This window comes from Mauremys reevesii, linkage group 2, assembly GCF_016161935.1.
Source record: "Mauremys reevesii isolate NIE-2019 linkage group 2, ASM1616193v1, whole genome shotgun sequence".
Taxonomy (NCBI): domain Eukaryota; kingdom Metazoa; phylum Chordata; order Testudines; family Geoemydidae; genus Mauremys; species Mauremys reevesii.
In genome coordinates, this window is record NC_052624.1 from 149,874,692 (window position 1) to 149,883,110 (window position 8,419).

General features: G+C 47.7%; 1 protein-coding gene across 2 annotated transcripts in view; it reads right to left on the reverse strand.

Annotated features, from left to right (window-relative positions):
- Positions 1-8,044, reverse strand: part of ANXA4 (annexin A4) — a 32,208-nt gene extending 24,164 nt beyond the window's left edge. Inside the window, exon 1 of one of the 2 annotated variants that reach the window (XM_039526179.1) lies at positions 7,802-8,044. The gene's annotated coding sequence lies outside the window, so the exon portion shown is untranslated. Of the gene's footprint in view, positions 1-5,635; positions 5,770-7,801 lie in introns of those variants that run through there. The other variant, XM_039526178.1, reaches the window with a different exon arrangement.
- Between the last annotated feature and the right edge of the window lie 375 nt (positions 8,045-8,419).

An 8,419-nucleotide genomic window follows, 5' to 3' on the forward strand; every position in this document is an offset into this window, starting at 1 on the left:
CTGATTTACCCCAGTGGAGGATCTGGCCCATGTAAAGCTAGGTGAATGTTCTCTTTCTTCTTAGGTTCCATAGTTATTGCAGACATATACAGTATTGACCATGACAGCTTGAAGGAAGAGTAAACCGTGATGATTAGGCTTTAACTGGCGCATTGCATCCAGTTCTGGGCACCACATTTCAGGAAAGCTGTGGACAAACAGGAGAAAGTCCATAGGACAGCAACAAAATTGATTAAAGGTCAGGAAAACATGTCCTATGAGGAAAGATTGAAAAAACTGGGTTTGTTTAGTCTGCAGAAGAGAAGACTTGGGGGCCTTATGATAACAGTTTTCAGGTACGTAAAAGATTGTTACAAGGAGGACGGAGAAAAATTGTTCTCCTGGACCTGTGAGGATAGAACAAGAAGCAATGGGCTTAAATTGCAGCATGGAAGATTTTGGTTAGGAAGTTTTTTCTAATGTCTGTCAGGATAGTTAAGCATCGGAACAAATTGCCTAGGGACATTGTAGAATCTCCATTATTAGAGGTTTTTAAGAACAGGTTAGACAGACACTTGTCCAGAATAGTCTAGCTATTACGTAGTCCTGCCTTGAGCGCAGGGGATTGGACTAGGTGACTACTGAGGTCCCTTCCAGTCCTACACTTCTAGGATTCTGTGTTGTGACAGTCTCCATTTCCCTCATTCTAGACCTTCCATTCAGACAATCTTGGCATTCCCATGTTTATTAGTGTAAGTTATCTATTATTGCACCCATGTATGATCATGTCACTCAGTTTATCGAGAGCTGGGGAGGTTACAATATTAATTCCACATCATTTAAAAAATTCTCCCATTTTGTCTTTCTACATGGACCCGAGACCCAGAAAGGTGTCCCTGGACAATGACAAGTTGAGAGATCAATGTTTTCAGCCTCAGTTTCCCCTGAGTGTCCACTTACTTTGGGGGTCTCAGCTTCTGGGTACTCCAACTGAGACAACTTCTCTCAAGGCCTGATTTGAAAGGTGCTGAACACCCATATCTCCAATTTCAATGAGAGGCAAAGGTGCCCAGCAGCTCTGAAAATTAGGCAACAAGTAGTGCCTCAAATTGGGCACTCAGGAAAAAAAAAACACCCCAAAACAGCAGACACTTGAAAATGCAGGCCAGCCATTGCATACTACCTGTTGCAAAACCCTTGTTCCAGTTGGAGAATCAGTCTATGGTAGTTAGCTGAACAAAGCTGTGCAGACAACATCTCACTTCGGGTGGGAGCAGAGTTGCCTACAGCATCTTTGTAATGGCTCTTTTGGCACAGTGGAACTACACATGAAGTTACCATGGAAGAGAGACAAGGTGGGTGTGGTAATACCTTTTATTGGACCAACTTCTGTGGAAAGATGTGTTGACAGATGAACATGAGAAGTAACTGCAAGAGTTTTATGGTCTCACTTAGCTGCATTGTTAAATGAATCATTTATGCTGCATCCAGCAAAGTGCTAGCCCCCCCCCTCCCCCCAAAAAGACAGCTCTGAAGAGCTTAGGAGAAGACAGGACGAAGGTAACAGAAGGAAGGTCATGCTGCATTCAGGTACGCTAAGTACAATTTTCCACAGCGCCTGAGTGACTTAGGGTATGTCTGCACTGCAAAAAAATAAAAACCCGCAGGAGTGAGCCTCAGAGCCTGGGTCAACTGACTCGGGCTCCTGCTATGGGGCTAAAAAGAGCAGTGAGATGTTCTCACTTGGGCTGGTGCCTGGGCTCAGAGACCCACACACCACGCAGGGTTTCAGACTTGGGCTCCAACCTGAGCAGGGATGTCTATGCTGCTATTTTTAACCCCATAGCACAAGTCTGCGTCAGCTAACCCCGGCTCTGAGATTTGCTGTCGTGAGATTTTTTTGTAATTTATTTTTTTTGCAGTGTACATTTAGGCTCCTAAGTGCTATTTTCAAAAGTGACATGGACACTGAGTCCAATCAATTTTCAATGTAACGCATTCACTGCATTGAAAGACCATGGGAGTCAGGGCCCTAAGTGACCAAGCCACTTTTGAAAATGGGACTTGGGAGCCTATGGACAATAGCAGAGGAGGAGATGGGCTGGACCGATGATCATGCAGGACAAAAACATTCAGAGATTTTTGAATGAGGTGGAAAATATATGAATGGAACCCAGGACAGAAGAGAATTAATTTATCCAGAGTTTCCAGAATTAAAAAAAGCCCATCTCCAAGTCCTATTGATTAAATGCACATAGACCACCCACTCAAGAAGTTACAAATGACGGACTTCACCTTACACTCTGAGGGCTTGTCTACACTGGCACTTTACAATGCTGCAACTTTCTCGCTCAGGGGTGTGAAAAAACACTCCCTGAGTGCTGGAAGTGTCAGCGCTGTAAAGTGCCAATATAAACAGTGAACCAGCGCTGGTAGCCACGCGCCTCGTAGAGAGGGGTGTTTTAGAGCATCGGGAGAGCTCTCTCCCAGCGCTGTGCCGTGGCAGCGCTTTAACGTTGCCAGTGAAGACGTGCCTTTAGTATCTGGAGACTGATTCTCCACTGACTTGCACCTCGTGCAGGTAATTTATATTGGTACAAAGTGGGTGTAGACTGCTACCATTGATTTGGTAACACTCACACCCACTTCCACTTTGCACTGGTGCATGTGACTACACAAAGTGCAAAGCAGAGGAGAGTCAAGCCCGTAGTGTCCTTTTCACTGTTCTGACCCCTTTGATCTATTTTTCATTGCGCAAGTGGAGAGGAACCAATGGAGTCAGTTTCACTTTGGCCAAGTGTCCCTGGGCTGCAAATGTTTCAGGGAGGAAGCGTTGATTTTTGTTTTAAGTGAACATTTCTGTGAATTTTAAAAGTAAATTGAGGGAAATTTTCAATTGGCATGGGGTTTTGCAAGACTAAAAATCCAAATGTAGAGCCTGATTTGAGTTGCTTTCATCCCTTTTAGCAAGACATTAATTAAAAAACAACTTTGAAGTTCCACGGAGGTTTTTCCGCCTCCACTGTACTGCTCAAGTTGTTTGTATCCAGAAGTAGGAGTAACACAGATGCTTGTGTTCAAATTGACTAGAGGAAATAACAAAAGCAGAATTTTTCTCATATAGACAAAGGGACGGAAGGGAAGACAACCTAAAAATAAATGACAAAAAAACAAACAAACGAAGAGCACAAGGCAGAGACATCCCCACACGATCTAGGGCAACTAACTGCTCCTGACAGCTCCCACTGAAGTTTATTATGCATTTTTGAAACCTACAGAGACACTGCCTGGAATCTAACTTGGTCTGTAACAGGTTGCTAGAGTCCCTTCAGAATGATTTTTAATTCCGTCTGAAATGATCCTGAGTCAGGCCTGAAGCAAATAAAAATTAGAGGGCAAATCCTGCTGACTTTGGGCCTGATTCACCATTTCCATCTGTGAAAAATGGGTATAAAGTGCTACCAAATCAAAATGGAAGTACGGTCCATCCATTCTGTTCCGGTGTAATTGAAACCACAAGGTGTAGGTCATTTGTGATTCTGGCCCTGTATTCAGTCAAAGTTCCCACTGAACTTCTGTCCTGTTGAACTTAATGGAACCAGTTCTCCTCTCACTTTCACTTCTGATTTACATCAGTGTCTTGATCAAAGCTAATGGCTTAGATAGATATGAGAGAAGAACCAGCCCCAATGGAAAATTTGTCTGAAAAATAATAGTAGGATTTGGTGCCTGGTAAATAAAGCAGAAAATCCAACAGAACACTTATGTGATAGCTCCTCCCACCAAACACAGACATTTTGCTGTTCAGCCTGAATTTTTAAGATTCCGCCTTCACTATCCCACCCAAACGATAATCAGGAATGCCATAATCGTTTCATCACCAAAGGCAACATTTGCAGCTCTACGAGAGCCCTAAGCCCGATCCTGTAAAATGCTTTTGTCCCTGCTTAACGCTCTACCATCATGAGCAGTCCCACTGAAGTCAAAGTGACTATTGGCTTCAGTGTTTGCAGGATTGGGGCCCTAGTGAGCTGAACCCCGGAACTTGCAATGCCAGCATAGCCCCACTTAACATGCATGCAAGAGTCCATGCTAGCAGATGCAGCTACAGGATTAGCATATAGAATTTTAAGGGGAATGGCTGTAGGGTGTGTGTTTCAGATCTCTGACTTTATACTGAATCACACAGCCAGGCCTAGGCATACACACACTTACCAGCTCCTCTGCACAGTGAAATTGACCAGAATAGCTACTGTGAGACACTCTGTTCTATTCCAGGCAAGGGGGAGTGAGGCAATATCTTTTATTGGATCAACTTCTGTTGGTGTAAGAGATGAGCTTCAGAGCCACACAAAGCTCTCCTTCAGACGCTCATTCCAGAATAAGAGCGTGTCCACACAGGCAGTTATTCTGAAATAGCTATTGTACTTTAAATTCACACACAGCCTTATTCCGGAATAACTTCTCCATAGAGACAAGCCCTTTTAAAGGAGAAAAGTACACATCAAAACTTAGAAACCTGCATTTTACTCCTATAATTAGATTTTTCTGAATGTATAAATCAATGAATTAGAGCAGGTACTGTGTTTGCCCTTTCCACAGCATTGTTAGGGCTTAGCCTACGGTTTGTAATGGAAACACTGAAAGTCTCAGGGATCAGCTACCTAGAAGTGCAGATGCAGGATTTGCTTGACTGCTTAAGAACATAAGAACGGCCATACTGGGTCAGACCAAAGGTCCATCCAGCCCAGTACCCGGTCTACCGACAGTGGCAAATGCCAGGTGCCCCAGAGGGAGTGAACCTAACAGGTAATGCTTCTTGTCTGCCATATCCACCTCCTCAAACAGACCCTCCAAACCAGCTCTGCCACCATTAACTGCTTCCTATGCAATGGGCCAGTCCCCTCTCAGTTTGGATGGGGGTCATTCCGGGATGATTTTATTGCCTTCAGTGGGGTGATGCCACAGTCACACTGGTGTAAGCAAGAGCAGAATCTGGCCCTCAGCTCCCCTTTCCTTCCCAGAGCTGACATCTTCCAGCCCCTCCTCACACACACAACTCACTAGAAGCCGCAGCGGGTGCCCTACCTGGAAGAAGGCTGACTCCTTCCTTCTCCCCACCCACCTCCACTCCCCGCCGCCTGCCTAGCCAAACGCAAGCTGCCACCCCGCAGCCCAGGCGGGCTGGGCCATTCCCGGGACAGCAGCTGTGCGCGGCCGCGTGGGGGAAGCAAACTTTTCACCATCCTCCAGCAGGATGTGGGTGGAGGGTGTCTCTGAGTGAGGTTCCTCTTTCCCACGCGTCAGGGCCCTTGCCCCTGCCTGGCCAGCGGAGAGGGGGAGAATACCCGAGCCCCCTTTGGGCTGGCAGAGCGCTTCGGGCTGTGCGCGCCGCTCCAAGCGCTTATTACAGGGGGAAGGGGCCCGGGTGCGCCCCCACCCCGAAGCCCCCTGTAACGCTGGATCGGGGTCCCCAAGCCCCCAGCGCTGGGAGGAGAGGGGCTGGGAGCCGCCCTGGCTGCGCGACCCCGTTTGGAAAGCGGAGTTCCCGATAGCGCTGGGGAGCCCGGACGCCGCCAGCCGCAGCAGGGGGAGAGGCGGGTCCCTACTCCCAGCAAGCCTGCGGGGGGCTCTGCCTGGAGAACCGGCCACTCACCCGCTGCTCCAGAGGCCGTAGCGTCCGCTGCTCTCGAGTGTGGCGGGGAGGCTAATCACGAGCCCTGCTGGGTTTGACACTAAAGGGCAGGACACGCCCTGACAGGGGTGGGGACTCATTGGATTCCAGGTCTGGAAATAACCCGTCAGTAGCTCCGCTGTCACTGGCTGGGGGTAGCCTCTCCTGCTCCCTTGAGCCAGGCACTTCCCCGCAGGGGGATCCATTTCTCCTCTCCCTAGTTCTGGGGGTTGGGTTATCAGTATCACTCAAGGGGAGCACCAAAGGACGCCCCCCCTCACTAAACCCAGGGCATGAACTCAGTCACAATTCAATTCACAATTAAATGGAGACTCTTACAACTGGGGTTCACCTATCTAGCCATTCCTCAGAGCATCTATTCCTTCCATTTACAGTATCTAGCTTAGATTCAGAACATAAGTACTGCCCTACAGTGACCAATATCCTACCTTAGGGGAGTGATCCACCTCTGTCTTCCCCTCCAGTTTCTGGCAGTCAGAGGTTTAGGGCAGAGCTGTAACAAGGAATTTTTGCGCCCGAGGCAAGAGCCGGCTCCAGGCTCTTTGGTGGCAGTTCGGCAGCAGGTCCCTGAGTCCCTGTCGGAGAGAAGGACCTGCCGCTGTATTGCCACCCAAGGATGAATGAAGCAGCAGTGGCGATTTGGCAGCAGGTCCTTCCCTCCAAGAAGGACTCAGGCAGGGGTGGCTCTAGCAATTTTGCCGCCCCAAGCACGGCGGCACGCTGCGGGGGGTGCTCTGGTGGTCGCCAGTCCTGCGGCTCCGGTGGACCTCCTGCAGACGTGCCTGCGGAGGGTCCGCTGGTCCTGCGGCTCCGGTGGAGCATTCGCAGGCACGCCTGCGGGAGGTCCACCAGAGCCGCCTGCCGCCCTCCCGGCGACCGGCAGAGCGCCCCCTGAGGCATGCCGCCCCAAGCGCGTGCTTGGCGCGCTGGAGTCTGGAGCCGGCCCTGGACTCAGGGACCCATAGCTGAAGAAGCAGCGGCAGTAGAGGTGCTGCCGAAAGCCCCGCTGATTGCTGTAGAGCTGCGCCCCTCCACTTTGCGCGCCTGAGGCAAGTGCCTCACTTGCCTCACCCTTGTTACAGCACTGGTTTAGGGACACCCACAAAATGGGATTACATCCTTGATCATGTGGCTAATAGCCATTGATGGACCTATCCTCCATGAATTTATCTAGTAATCCTTTTTGAACCCAGTTATACTTCTGGGCATCACAACATCACATGGCACTGAGTTCCACAGGTTAATTGCATTTTGTGCATTCCTGTTGTTTGTATTAAACCTGCTGCTTATTAATTTCATTGGGTGACCCCAGGTTTCTGTATTGTAGCAAAGGGTAAATAACACTTCCCTATTTACTTTTCCCACACCGTTCATGATTTTATAGACCTCTATCAAATCCCCCTGCAGTTTTCTCTTTTCTAAGATGAACAGCCCTAATCTTTTTACTCTCACCTTCTCTGGAAGCCATTCTGTATCTGTGATCATATTTGTTGTCCTTCTCTGAACCGTTTCCAGTTCCACTATATTCATTTTGAGATGAGATGACCTGAACTAGACACATTATTCAAGAGGCAGGCACACCATGGATTTATATAGTAGCATTATGATGTTATCTGTCTGATTTTCTATTCCTTTCCTTGTCGTTGCTAACATTCTGGTAGTCTTTTTTACTGCTGCTGCTCATTGAGCTGAAGTTTTCAGAGAACTAGCCACAATGACTCCAAGATGCCTTTTTTGAGTGGTAACAGCTACTTTAGTGGAAACAGCTACCCATTATTATATATCTGTAGTCGGGATTATTTTTTCCAGTGTGCATTCCTTTGCACTGATTGTAAACTCTTTGGAGACAGAGACCATTATTTCGTTCAGTGTTTGTACCACACTTATCCCAGTGGGCTCCTGGTGCATGAATTGGGCTCCTAGGGTGTTATCACTGTGCAAATAATAATTAAATAATCTAGCTAGCTATCATTTGTGTGTAGTGCCTCTCCCCTTTGTATCTAAGCATGGTACAAAATTAAAGAGCACAAATGCCCAGAACAAAAAGTTGTTCATCCCTGTGTATTTATTAGCATTTTCCCCTCTACATAACAGTGTTGGGTCATTCTCTTTGCTCACAGTCCTCACCTTCAGGCCCTTTGTGCAGTGTGAAGAAGCTCACCCCAGGAAATCCCTCTTCTCAGGTTCTCCTTTCCAGCGTGTGCAGCGGGTGGCCACACCTTGTTCATCTCTCTCCTGTGCAATCCGCCTTCTTGCAGGACGTTACCATGACTTCAAATTGGCAGCCTGAACGAAGGCAAGCTGTGTTTCAAAGAGCATGTCTGTACAGCTAGCTTATTATTGTTTCCATTGCAGCCTGGGCTCCAGCAGTTTCTTTTCCAGCAGAGGCTATGCTATTCCTGACGTTTAAAAAAATAAAGTTTCTTACTGTTTCATTGGAGTGAAGAGGTTGTGGAGGGAAAATGATACACAGGGCACAAATACACCATAGAAATACAAAGGCAAGGATCCCACTTACAACACTGATATCCTTCTTATCTAATCTAATCTATCTATCTAACCCTACCCACCTATCTAATCTATCTATCTATCTACCCCAACTCTGCAGTATCTGAGACCATGCCCTGCTTACAACAGGATTACAACTTGTAGTGTGGATGGGACCAACATGTGTTGTCCTTGGGTGACACCCTGGCCCTATTGATTTCAAATGGCACTGACTTCAACAGGACCATAGTGTTCACC